The 14,104-nt window shown below is 48.8% G+C and overlaps 1 pseudogene; it reads right to left on the minus strand.

Annotated features, from left to right (window-relative positions):
• Nucleotides 1-8,551: 8,551 nt before the first annotated feature.
• Nucleotides 8,552-9,496, minus strand: LOC119923846 (annotated as a pseudogene).
• Nucleotides 9,497-14,104: the final 4,608 nt, after the last annotated feature.

Genomic DNA, 14,104 nt, shown 5'->3' on the forward strand with positions numbered 1-14,104 from the left:
CTGTAAATCCATATTACTCCCTCATAGAGATTTCCGCTCTCTTAACCCCACCCATCTTTCTGAACGCCTCACACCCCACCTCGCCTCCCTTTCTTCTCTACCCAATCTTGATGATCAGATTACTGCTCTCAACTGTACCCTTTCTACTCAGCTAGGCTCGCTCACTCCCCTTTCCCTTTGCCGCTCTCGGACCACTAACCCACAGCCCTGGATCACTGCCACTGTCCTCCTCCTTCGCTCTTATGCTCAAACTGCTGAACGCTGCTGGCGAAAGTCTAAACACCGTGCCAACCTCGTTCACTTCAAGTTTATCCTTTCCTGCCTTAACTCAGCCCTCTCCTAGGCCAGACAAAACTATTTCTCCTCCCTTATTGACACCCATGCTCATCATCCTCGTCAGCTCTTCCGTGCATTCAACTCCCTTCTCAGTCCCCCGCTTCCTCCCCCTCCTCCTTCCCTCACCCCCAACGATCTGGCCTCCTACGTCATTAATAAAATTATATCCATTAGGCCTGAGCTCCTGAAAGTCACTCCCTGTCTTCTGCAATGCCCCGGCTCTCAAAGCTCTCTGCTACTCTCCCATCCTTCCCAGAAGTATCCTCAGAGAAGCTCTCCTCCCTCCTCTCAAGTGCTACTCCGGCCACCCGTGCTTCTGACCCCATTTACACTCATCTCATGAAATCTCTCGCTCTGTCCCTTCTCCCCTCCTTAACTTCCATCATCAACCGCTCACTCTCCACTGGTTCCTTCCCCTCTGCCTTCACACATGCCCATGTCTCTCCCATCCTAAAAAAACCTTCTCTTGACCCCACCTCACCTTCTAATTATCGCCTATCTCCCTCCTACCATTCCTTTCCAAACTCTTTGAACGAGTCGTCCACACGCGCTGCCTCGAATTCCTCAATGCCAACTCCCTCCTCGACCTCCTCCAATCTGGCTTCCGTCCCCTACATTCCACGGAAACTGCTTTCTCAAAAGTCACCAATGACCTCCTCCTTGTCAAATCCAACGGCTCATACTCGATCCTAATCCTCCTCGACCTCTCAGCTGCATTCGACACTGTGGACAACCCCCTTCTCAACACGCTATCCAACCTTGGCTTCACAGACTCCGTCTTCTCCTGGTTCTCCTCTTATCTCTCTGGTCGTTCATTCTCAGTCTCTTTCACAGGCTCCTCCTCCCCCTCCCGTCCCTTTTCTGTGGGGGTTCCTCAAGGTTCAGTTCTTGGTCCCCTTCTGTTCTCGATCTACACTCACTCCCTTTGTGACCTCATTCGCTCCCACGGCTTCAACCCTCATCTCTAAGCTGATGACACCCAAATCTACATCTCGGCCCCTGCTCTCTCTCCTTCCCTCCAGGTTCGCATCTCCTCCTGCCTTGAGGACATCTCCATCTGGATGTCTGCCCGCCACCTAAAACTCAACAAATCCAAGACTGAATTCCTTGTCTTCCCTCCCAAACCCTGCCCTCTCCCTGACTTTCCCATCACTGTTGACGGCACTACCATCCTGCCCGTCTCACAAGCCCGCAACCTTGGTGTCATCCTCGACTCCGCTCTCTCGTTCACCCCTCACATCCAAGCCGTCACCAAAACCTGCCGGTCTCACTTCCGCAACATTGCCAGGATCCGCCCTTTTCTCTCCATCCAACCCGCTACCCTGCTCGTTCAAGCTCTCATCCTATCCCGTCTGGATTACTGTATCAGCCGCCTCTGCGATCTCCCATCCTCCTGTCTCTCCCCACTTCAATCCATACTTCACGCCGCTGCCCGGGTTGTCTTTGTCCAGAAACGCTCTGGTATGTTACTCCCCTCCTCAAAAATCTCCAGTGGCTACCAATCAACCTACGCATCAGGCAGAAACTCCTCACCCTCGGTTTCAAGGCTCTCCATCACCTCGCCCCCTCCTACCTCACCTCCGTTCTCTCCTTCTACAGCCCACCCCGCACCCTCCGCTCCTCTGCTGCTAATCTCCTCACCGTGCCTCGTTCTCACCTGTCCCGCCGTCGACCCCCGGCCCACGTCATCCCCCTGACCTGGAATGCCCTCCCTCCGCACATCCGCCAAGCTAGCTCTCTTCTTCCCTTCAAGCCCCTACTGAGAGCTCATCTCCTCCAGGAGGCCTTCCCAGACTGAACCCCCTCCTTCCTCTCCCTTCCTCCCCCTCTCAATCCCCCCTGCCTTACCTCCTTCCTCTCCCCACAGTACCTGTATATATTTATGTATGTTTGTATGTATTTATTACTCTATTCATTTACTTATTTTATTTGTACATATTTATTCTATTCATTTTATTTTGTTAATATGTTTTGTTTTTTTCTCTGTCTCCCCCTTCTAGACTGTGAGCCCACTGTTGTGTAGGGACTGTCTCTATATGTTGCCAATATGTACTTCCCAAATGCTTAGTACAGTGCTCTGCACAAAGTAAGCACTCAATAAATACGATTGAATGAATGAAAGAAGCAATGCCATCATATACAATCTAATGGGGGTGGGGAGGGGATGCTACCTGTAGGTCTTCAACCAAATGAATTTCAGTTGTTCTGTGCTACCTTTCAAGAGTATTAGTTATATATCCCCTTCTTTAAATGCTAAAAAAGAGTTTGTAAATATTTCAACCATTAAGAAATTATTTTTCAAATAATATTAATGATTACAGTATTTGTTAAGCTCTTACTATGTTCCAGGCAATGTATCAAGCTCTGGGGTGGATACAAGCAAATCGAGTTGGACACAGTCTCTGTCCCACTTAGGATGCAAAGTCTCAATCCCCATTTTACAGATGAGGTAACTGAGGCACAGAGAAGTAAAGTGACTTACCTGAGGTCACACAGGAGACAAATGGCAGAGCCAGGATTAGAATCCATGACCTTCTGAATTCCAGGCCTGTTCTCTATCCACTACACCACGTTGCTTAATTACCTTACTCCAGGTGGACTCAATCACTGAGTTCTTTCTCTTCAGTGGCCTACAAAAATGAGGGACTAAAACTGATTCACTTTTCTCTTATGGCAAGTCCAGTTTACAAATCCCATTGTTAGTGCGTTATTGTAGGCAACTGGCAGAGCAAATTAGTTGAGAAATTTGAGGAAATTCTTAAAATTCCTTAGCGGGCAATTTTGGCCACTTACTAAAGTGTAATTGTCTTCAGTAGATATATCGGTTTTCATTCCTGGTGGCACGCATCCATATCGGCAACACCAGTAGTAGTGCCAACTTTATGAACAAGGAGAGCAATGACATAAATTTTCAGTCATTTCACAAAGAAAGCCTAGAATGTGTGAATCTGTAAGAAAAAAACTCAGTTTCCTGAAGGCAGGACTGATGTCTACTAAATTTATTGTATTGTACTCTCCCACACACTTTGTACAGTGTTCTATACATAACAACATAGTAAATGCTCAATAAATGCCAATGATTGATGGGTGGATGGATTAGTATTACTACTACTACTACTACTACTACTACTACTACTACTACTACTACTACTACTACTACGTGTGTGCCTGGGGTTAGAAAGAGACAGGAGAGAATCAGAGAGCCAGCCAGCTGCAGAGTTAACTGCTCATGGAGAAGGAAGGGGATCTCTCCATTCTAAGGTCCCATCATTCAGAGCCTCACTCGGGGACTAGCAGCTGGGAAAAAGTGTCCAGGGCCAGGTGACAGGAAGGTAGAATTGTTGCACTCGAGTTGACTGGAAGCATCTCCTGGCCTCTGTGAAAAACTGGCCAGGTGGAGCCCCTCCCACGCTCAGCAACAGGCATTCCTGCCCCTGACAGCCTGAGGGAGGACAGAGTTGGTGTCCCAGTTAGTTCCTTTACTGTTCTGCCACCTCTCTTCCTTGACTCCGGGAGTGACCAGGCTCGGCCTAGTGGAAAGAACATGGCCCTGAGAGCCAGAGGACCTGAATTCTAATCCTGGCTCCACAACAAACCTACTGCATGACCATGAGCAAGTAACTTAACTTCCCTGTTTCTCAGTTCCCTCAGTTACAAAATGGGGATGCAATACTTGTTTTCCTCCTACTTAGACTGTGAGCCCCATAGACCCACAAGGAGCCTACATTCAAGCGGGGGAGAAAGACAAAAAAATAACTTACAGATAGGGGAAATGGAAGGGTGCAAGGATATGTACACATGTATATATAGGCTGTGGGACTGGGTGTGGGATGAATGCCAAGTGTTTAAGAAGTATATAGCTGAGTGCATAGGCAAAGCTGAGGAAAGGGCATTGTGGATTTTAGTCATGGAATATCTCCTGAAGAAGATATGATTTTAGGAGAGCTTTGAAAGTTGGGAGAGTGGTGGTTTCTCGGATAAAAAGGAGAGAGTTTCAGCCCAGGTCCTGGAGAATTCTGCACTTTCATGTTGTCTTCTATGTTGTCTTGTGTTTAGATCATTTCATCTTCCCTATTATTGCTGGCCACAATACCTGACCCACCTTATTTTTAGATCTACTATTGCTGGCCCTCAATGAATTTTCCCAGTGCTTACGACAGTGCTTTGCATACAATAAGCCCATGATAAATACTAATACTGCAACTGCTACTCACCTATTTTTAGACACCCAGGAATAAAGACACTATGATCTTATCTGGTCCCCTTCAGTGCTTGGTCCCCTTCTGTTCTCGATCTACGCTCACTCCCTTGGTGCCCTTATTCGCTCCCACGGCTTCAACTATCATCTCTACGCTGATGGCACCCAGATCTACATCTCTGCTCCTGCTCTTTCCCCCTCTCTCCAGACTCGCATCTCCTCCTGCCTTCAGGAATTCTCCATCTGGATGTCTGCCCGCCACCTAAAACTCAACATGTCCAAGACTGAACTCCTTGTCTTCCCTCCCAAACCCTGCCCTCTCCCTGACTTTCCCATCTCTGTTGATGGCACTACCATCCTTCCCGTCTCACAAGCCCGCAACCTTGGTGTCATCCTCGACTCCGCTCTCTCGTTCACCCCTCACATCCAAGCCATCACCAAAACCTGCCGGTCTCACTTCCGCAACATTGCCAGGATCCACCCTTTTCTCTCCATCCAAACCGCTACCCTGCTCGTTCAAGCTCTCATCCTATCCCGTCTGGAGTACTATATCAGCCGCCTCTGCGATCTCCCATCCTCGTGTCTCTCCCCACTTCAAACCATACTTCATGCTGCTGCCCGGATTGTCTTTGTCCAGAAACGCTCTGGGCATGTTACTCCCCGCCTCAAAAATCTCCAGTGGCTACCAATCAATCTGCTCATCAGGCAGAAACTCCTCACCCTCGGCTTCAAGGCTCTCCATCACCTCGCCCCCTCCTACCTCACCTCCGTTCTCTCGTTCTACAGCCCACCCCACACCCTCCACTCCTCTGCTGCTAATCTCCTCACCGTGCCTCGTTCTCGCCTGTCCCGCCATCGACCTCCGGCCCACATCATCCCCCGGGCCTGGAATGCCCTCCCTCTGCCCATCCACCAAGCTAGCTCTCTTCCTCCTTTCAAGGCCCTACTGAGAGCTCACCTCCTCCAGGAGGCCTTCCCAGACTGAACCCCTTCCTTCCTCTCCCCCTCTTCCCCCTCTCCATCCCCCCCATCTTGTCTCCTTCCCTTCCCCACAGCACCTGTATATATGTATATATGTTTGTACATATTTATTACTCTATTTATTTATTTGTTTATTTTACTTGTACGTATCTATTCTATTTATTTTATTTTGTTAGTATGTTTGGTTTTGCTCTCTGTCTCCCCCTTTTAGACTGTGAGCCCACTGTTGGGTAGGGACTGTCTCTATATGTTGCCAACTTGTACTTCCCAAGCGCTTAGTACAGTGATCTGCACACAGTAAGTGCTCAATAAATACGATTGATTGATTGATCGATTGATTGATCTGGTCCCGTTTCAGAGTTCGATCACCTCAAATTAGTTTAACCATCTCACCCTAATGTAAGCTTCCTTTAGGTAGGAAACATGTCATGGCCTCTTGTTGTAATTCCCAAGCACTTAGTAGAGGCATTGCATTCAGGAGATATTCATAAATGTGGACAAGAAGGATTTCCCCAAGCCTACCCAACACTTCACTTGTTGCAATTCAAAGAAATTTCATTCTATTGGACGCTTTGTGGAATGGAGAGAAATCAACAATCAACTCATCCTCATCAATCGTATTTATTGAGCGCTTACTGTGTGCAGAGCACTGTACTAAGCGCTTGGGAAGTACAAGTTGGTAACATATAGAGACAGTCCCTACCCAACAGTGGGCTCACAGTCTAAAAGGGGGAAACGGAGAACAAAACCAAACATACTAACAAAATAAAATAAATAGAATAGATATGTACAAGTAAAATAAATAAATAAATAACTAGAGTAACAAATATGTGCAAACATATATACATATAAACAGGTGCTGTGGGGAAGGGAAGGAGGTAAGATGGGGGGGATGGAGAGGGGGACCAGGGGGAGAGGAAGGAAGGGGCTCAGTCTGGGAAGGCCTCCTGGAGTAGGTGAGGTCTCAGTAGGGCCTTGAAGGGAGGAAGAGAGGTAGCTTGGCGGATGGGCAGAGGGAGGGCATTCCAGGCCCGGGGAATGACGTGGGCCGGGGGTCGATGGCGGGACAGGCGAGAACGAGGTACGGTGAGGAGATTAGTGGCAGAGGAGCGGAGGGTGCGGACTGGGCTGTAGAAGGAGAGAAGGGAGGTGAGGTAGGAGGGGGCGAGGTGATGGAGAGCCTTGAAGCCCAGGGTGAGGAGTTTCTGCCTGATGTGCAGATTGATTGGTAGCCACTGGAGATTTTTGAGGAGGAGAGTAACATGCCCAGAGCGTTTCTGGACAAAGACAATCCGGGCAGCAGCATGAAGTATGGATTGAAGTGGGGAGAGACATGAGGATGGGAGATCAGAGAGAAGGCTGATGCAGTAGTCCAGACGGGATAGGATGAGAGCTTGATCGAGAAGGGTAGCGGTGTGGATGGAGAGGAAAGGGTGGATCTTGGCAATGTTGCGGCAATCAACTCACCATGCATAGCTTTAGAAAGTTATTAAGTCATGCCTCGGACTCAACTTCTCTATAATAAGTTTATTCTTGGAGTACGTTTATTTTTAATGTAGTATTTATTAAGAATTTACTATATTTCCAAGGACAGTGTAAAGTGATGGATTAGTGTAGAGGATAATCAGACAAAATTCCTGTCCCCCATGGATGTCACAGTCCAAGAGATAGGGAGAGCAGTTATTTCCTCTCCATTTAGAGACAACGAAACTGAAGCACAGAGAAGTTATGTGACTTCTACAAGGTCACTTGACTACCAAGTGGTGATGCAGGGATTAGCAGCCACATGCTCTAACTTCCAGGCCCTTGCTCTATCCACCAGACCACGCTGCCGCTAGTTTTATTGGAGTTTCCTGGAGCCCAGTACCGTGGTTTTTGCATCAAGCTTCACTGCCTCGACTATCATCAGAGATTAACATCTCTGAATATCATAAATTTCACTCTATCCTTTTAAAAATGAGGAGGCCACAAAGGTTACCTCCTTTTGTGACAGCCTAAGGCCTGGAATCCATCTTTTTTGGCCAAGTCACTATTACCTCCAGGCTAGCACACTTGGTAATCTGTAACATATCTTTCTTATCTCCAGGAGAATTCATTCAATCGTATTTATTCAATCGTATTTATTGAGCACTTACTGTGTGCAGAGCACTGTACTAAGCGCTTGGGACGTACAAATTGGCAACACATAGAGACGGTCCCTACCCAACAGCAGGCTCACGGTCTAGAAGTCAGATGCCTCTGGGCTACATCTGACCATGGATGCTGATAAAGAGATAAGGAAGTAGTATTCACTTAGCCTCCCCCTGGAGTGAGCAAAACAAGGCAGAGCTCAGCCACACTAGACCCCATAAGAGTCGGGCCCAGAGAACAGCCCTTTGTGTCAGGACATGACCACCATTAGCTAGTCTAACACTCTCCTCTACACAGAGTTTGGAACCCCTTTCTATGATGGCACTTCTAGGAAGATGGGACACATGGATGGTCCTCATTTGTATGTGAGTAGACCCCCCCCCCCAACCTCCACTTCGACCTAGGTGAGCCAGGTAGCTCACTACCGTTTTTGCACTGAATGCACCTTTGACCAAGGGGAATCTGAGTAGCTGCTGGCTGTGTTTGTGATTGATGTTTGTACTGAATGTGCTTTGACCGAGGTATCCAAGTAAGCTATGGCCATGAATCACACTATAGTGCTTTGGACCTAGGTGAGCCCAGTGACTCAGGCCATGTTGTAATTAATTTGCTAACATATTGAATTGACTAGGTGAACGCAGACATTAAACCGTGTTGTAATGAATTATATTAGATGATCTTGGGGAGCCTGCTTTTTAGCCTTTAAGTTTCTGCTTCTTCCTTTTTATGATACTCTTCTTGTGTCTGTATACAGGGGACTCAATAAAGATATCAAGATCCTTCCCTTTTTAAACAAAAAATGTATCTTGGCTTGTTCTTTCTATCTCTCATCTCTTACCAGCCAGTGAAAGGGGATTCTGAAACCCAGGTCTTATCACACTGGTCACACCTTCTCAAGGAGGCTTCTCACACCTTGAGGGAGGGAACCTTAGACACAAGTCCCAGGAAAGCACAGTGCACATCCTTATTCCTCAGAGAGTATATGATGGGATTCAACATGGAGGTGTTGATCCCATAGAAGAGAGAGATCATCTTTCCACGCTCCAGTGAAATGGGGGGCAGGGGCTGCAGGTACATGTAGTTGGCCGTTCCAAAGAAGAGCAAAACCACCAGCAAGTGAGAAACACAGGGCTCCAAGGCCCAACTGCGGCCCTTCGCCAGTGGGATCCTCAGCACGGACCAGACGATGAAGCAGTAGGAGATCAGGATGAGGGTCATGGGGATCAGGAGGAAGAGGAAGCTGTTGAAGAAGAGCTCTGCCTCATTGGCCACGGTATTGACACAGGACAGCTTGAGCAGGGCAGGCACCTCGCAGAAGTAGTTATTCACTCTGTAGCAGCCACAGCAGGGCATCTTCAGCGTCCATGTGGACTGGAGCACTGAGGTGCTGACCCCCACTGAACCATGAGATGGCTACTAGCTGGAAGCAAAGCCTGTGGTGCATAATAGTGGAGTAATGCTGGGGTTGGCAGATGGCCACGAAGTGGTCAGAGGACATGGCCATCAGGAGGATACATTCATTGGAGCCCAAAGCCAGAAAGATGAAGAGCTGACCCACACGGCCAACATAGCTTGATGGTTCTGTGTGTGCTGCGAAGTTTGACTAGCATCTGAGGGACGGTGATGGTGGTGTAACAGAGATATAGAAAGGAGAGGGTGGTGAGGAAGAAGTACATGGGGGTGTGGGGTCGTGAGTTCACCCGACACAGCAGGATGATGGTCACGTTTCCCAGGATGATCAGGATGTAGGAGACGAGAAAGATCACAAAGAGGGGCAGCTCAAGCCAGGGCTGGTCTGAGAAAGCCCAGCAGGATGAAGTTTAGTGAGGAACTCCCATTGGCCAGGTCCATGCTGGCTCACCTCTAGGACACCTGCAGGACAAAAGAGAAACCAGAGCGAGGAGGATAAAGACCAGCCCACCGTTTGTCATGTCTAGGATGAGCAAAGGTCTGGCAGCTGAACTTATATGGGGATTACAGAGTTGAGAAAGAGGCTGGGAGGGAGGGGGACAAATCATTAGAAAGTGCTTACTATAATTGTCAGGTTAAATTTGAGTTAATTTGAGTAAGTGAGGGGAAACTAAAAAATAAGAATGCAGGTATTTATTGAGCCCTCCCTGTGTGCTCAAGTGCTGTGCTATGCCCTGGGGTAGATAGCAAATAATCAGATCAGACACCATCCTGGTTCCACACCAGGTTCTCTTAATCTAAGAGGAAATCTGTCTTTAGTTCTGACAGTAATGTAAACTGAGAAGGGAGATGGAGCACTGGGGTGCAGGTTAGAAAAAGGAAGCACTATGAGTGGGAAAGCTGCATGTGAAATGAAGATCAGTCTTGTTAGTAGTTGGTGGAGGAAATAGGTTGGGGTTAGTATGTCTAGAGCATGACTGTGAAAGAGAGCTTGATGAAAATATACTTCACTCATGAAACATTCTGGGCATGCCACCCCTCTCCTCAAAAATCTCCAGCGGTTGCCTATCAACCTCCATATCGAACAAAAACTCATCACTATTGGCATCAAAGCCTTCCATCACCCTGCCCCTTCTTACCTCACCTCCCTTCTATCCTTCTACATTCCAGCCCGCTCACTCTGCTCCCCTGGTACTAACCTTCTCACTGTGCTTCATTCTCACCTGTCCCGACATCGACCCCTGGCTCATGTCCTGCCACTGGATCACCCACCCTCCTCAAATCCACCAAACTAGCACACTTCCCCCTTCAAAGCCCTACTGAAGGCTCACCTCCTCCAAGAGGCCCTCCCGGACTAAGCCCCCCTTTTCCTCAGCTGACCCTCCCCTCCACATTGCCACGTTGCCTCAAAGGTAATAAATACCTATGGTCTACTCCTCTCTCCCAGCCCCACACCACTTATGCATATATCTACAGTTCTATTTATATTAATGCCTGTTTACGTATTTTAATATGTATATACCTATATTTCTACTTATTTATACTGATGCCTGTTTACTTGTTTTGATGCCAGTCTCTCCCCTTCTAGACTGTAAGCCCAGTGTGGGCAGGGATTGTCTCTCTTTATTGCTGAATTGTACTTTACAAGCACTTACTACAGTGCTGTGCACACTGAGTAAGCTGAGTAAGCACTCAATAAATACGATTGAATGAATAAATAAGAACTTCTGCCATATAGGGTGTGAGGGAATAGAATGGGATATTAGAGGAAGGGAAGGCAGGGTCAATCCCTGAAGGATTTTCAGAATCCATGGCTGAGGGAGATACTGACAGTGAGGAGACAGAAGGAGGCCCGAAAAGATCTCAGTAGCATGAACTCACCCTGTATATGGTTCTGCATAATCATCAAGGTCTGAAAACTCTGGGTGGGATTTGGGGATGGAAGGGGAGAGGGCTGATGAGAAGCAGGAATGTGTCACTTGCTTGTTTGTATTTCCCAAGTGCTTAGCACAGTCGTCCCTCAATAAATGCAGTTTCTATGACTGCTGTTACTGCTACTCAATCCCCAAATGTGCTTATCCCACACCAAGGGAAGTGGAGATCTGGTGAGGTCATAATTCGTTTGATCAGGTTAGCTAATTAAACCAGATAATTCAGACCCCAGAGTGGATTCTGCGGCTAGAATTATCCTGCTGAGCTACATACAGTGATCAAATCAGCCAGTTCTTCCTCAGTCCTAGGGTTCAGTCAGGATATTTGAACTAGTCTCTGTAAGAGTATAGGCAAGCTACTTATCCTCTCTGGTCCCAATCTGTGAAACGTGGCTCAGAACCTGAGCACTTATCTGCCTCCCAAAGACCATGTGAGGTTTTGTGAGAGTGGGGATGTGATGTCTTTGGAACAAAAATGTATGACATTCATTCTAATATTACTACTTCCTTTCTGAAGGTCCACTGGGTACTGATGTCATGTGGAACTGAACGGTGTGTGCGGTGCAGGCGGGATTGTTGTGGGAGGCGGTGCATATGTCTGTAAATGCTTTATGATCCATGGAATCATTCTGAGCTCGACTCGCATTCCCTTCTTCACACACAAAGATAGAGACAGAAACATGGAGTGGGAGAGAGAGGACAAGAGAGGAGAGAAAGAAAGAGAGGCAGTGGTAGAGAGAGCAAGAAGAAAGAACCAGGAGAGGGAGAAAGACTGGTCAATCACTCACTGGTATTTTCTGAACACTAACAGCACTGTGGTAAGCACTTGGTAGGCAGAGTATGAGTATCAGGACCAGGCAGAGCAGGAGGGCCAGGACAAGGCAGAAAAGGAGAGTCAGTACCAGGTGAAGGAGGAGGGCCACGGCTAGGTAGATGAGAAGGGCCAGTACCAGGTCGAAGAGGTGGGCTAAGACAAAGCAAAGGAGTTGTCCAGGACGAAGTAGAAGAGGAGGGCCAGAAACAGCCTAGAAAAACTGTGTTGACCATGTGTTGTAGGAAGGCCAGGACCAGGTGGAAGAAGACGACCAGAACCAGGTGGAGGAGGGGGACTACGGCCAGATGGAGGAGGAGGTCCAGAGCCAGGTGGACGAGGAGTGCCAGCACAAGGCCAAGGAGGTTGACCAGGACAAGGCAGAAGATAAGGACCAGGACCAGGCCCAGGAGGTCGGTCAGGACCAGGGGAAGCGGGAGGTACAGGAACAGTGTAGTAAGACAGTCGGTACCAGGCAGGATAGGAGGACAAGAACCAGGTGGAGGAGATGGGACAGTACCGAACAGAATAGGAGGATCAGGACCAGGCAGAGTTGGAGGGTCAGGTCCAGGCAGAAAATGAGAGCCAATACCAGGTGAAGGAGGAGGGCCACCACTAGGTAGATGAGAAGGGCCAGGACCAAGTTTGGTAGTGGGCCAGGAAATGGCAGGGGGAGAGGGGCAAGACCAGATGGAGGAGAGCCAGGAACAGCATAGAAGGACTGTCATGACCAAGTGTTGTAGGAGGGCTACGACCAGATGGAGGAGGAGGAGGACTAGGACCAGGTGGAGAAGGAGGGCCATGACCAGGTTGAGGAGGAGGGCCAGGACCAGGTATACGAGCAGGGCCAGGATGAGGCGGAAGAAGTGGTCCAGGACCAGGCAGAGGAGGAGGATCAGGACCAGGTGTAAAAGGAGGAGTACCAGTACCAGCTGAAGGAGGAGTGCCAGGGCCATCCGGCGGAGGAGGACCAAGACTAAACAGAATAGGAGGGTCAGGACCAGGCAAAGTAGTAGGACCAGGACGAGGAGGACAAGGAGAGCCAGTTCCAGGTGAAGGAGGAGAACCACGACCACATAAATGAGAAGGGCCAGGACCAGGTAGAGGAGGTGGGCCAGAAAAAGGCAGAGAAGAGGGTCGGGCCTAGGTGGAGAAGGAGAGGAATTACCAGGTGGAGAAGAAGGACCAGGACTAGGTGAACGAGAAGAGTCAAGACCAGGCCGAGAAGGTGGGCCAGGAAAGACAGAGAAGGAGGGCCAGGACCTGTCGGTGGAGGAGGACAAGGACCAGATAGAGAGGAGGGTCAGGACCAGACCGAGTAGGAGGCCAGGACCAGGCAGAAAAGGATATCCACTACAAATTGAAGGAGGAGGGCCACTATCAGGTAGATGATAAAGACCAGGAGCAGGTCGAGGAGGTGGACCAGGACATGGCAGAGGGGAGGACCAGGACCAGGTGGAGGAGAAGGGCCACGACCAAATAGAGAAGGAGGGCCAGGACCAGGGAGATGAGATATCCTATCCCGTCTGGACTACTGCACCAGCCTTCTCTCTGATCTCCCATCCTCGTGTCTCTCTCCACTTCAATCCATACTTCATACTGCTGCCCGGATTATCTTTGTCCAGAAACGCTCTGGGCATATTACTCCCCTCCTCAAAAATCTCCAGTGGCTACCAATCAATCTGCGCATCAGGCAGAAACTCCTCACCCTGGGCTTCAAGGCTGTCCATCACCTCGCCCCCTCCTACCTCACCTCCCTTCTCTCCTTCTACTGCCCAGCCCGCAACCTCCGCTCCTCCACCGCTAATCTCCTCACTGTACCTCGTTCTCGCCTGTCCCGCCGTCGACCCCCGGCCCACGTCATCCCCCGGGCCTGGAATGCCCTCCCTCTGCCACTCCGCCAAGCTAGCTCTCTTCCTCCCTTCAAGGCCCTGCTGAGAGCTCACCTCCTCCAGAAGGCCTTCCCAGACTGAGCCCCTTCCTTCCTCTCCCCCTCGTCCCCCTCTCCATCCCCCCATCTTACCTCCTTCCCTTCCCCACAGCACCTGTATATATGTCTATATGGTTGTACATATTTATTACTCTATTTATTTATTTATTTATTTATTTTACTTGTACATTTCTATCCTATTTATTTTATTTTGTTGGTATGTTTGGTTCTGTTCTCTGTCTCCCCCTTTTAGACTGTGATCCCACTGTTGGGTAGGGACTGTCTCTATGTGTTGCCAATTTGTACTTCCCAAGCGCTTAGTACAGTGCTCTGCACATAGTAAGCGCTCAATAAATACGATTGATTGATTGATTGAT

The sequence above is a fragment of the Tachyglossus aculeatus genome, unplaced genomic scaffold (genome assembly GCF_015852505.1).
Source record: "Tachyglossus aculeatus isolate mTacAcu1 unplaced genomic scaffold, mTacAcu1.pri scaffold_298_arrow_ctg1, whole genome shotgun sequence".
Lineage (NCBI taxonomy): Eukaryota > Metazoa > Chordata > Mammalia > Monotremata > Tachyglossidae > Tachyglossus > Tachyglossus aculeatus.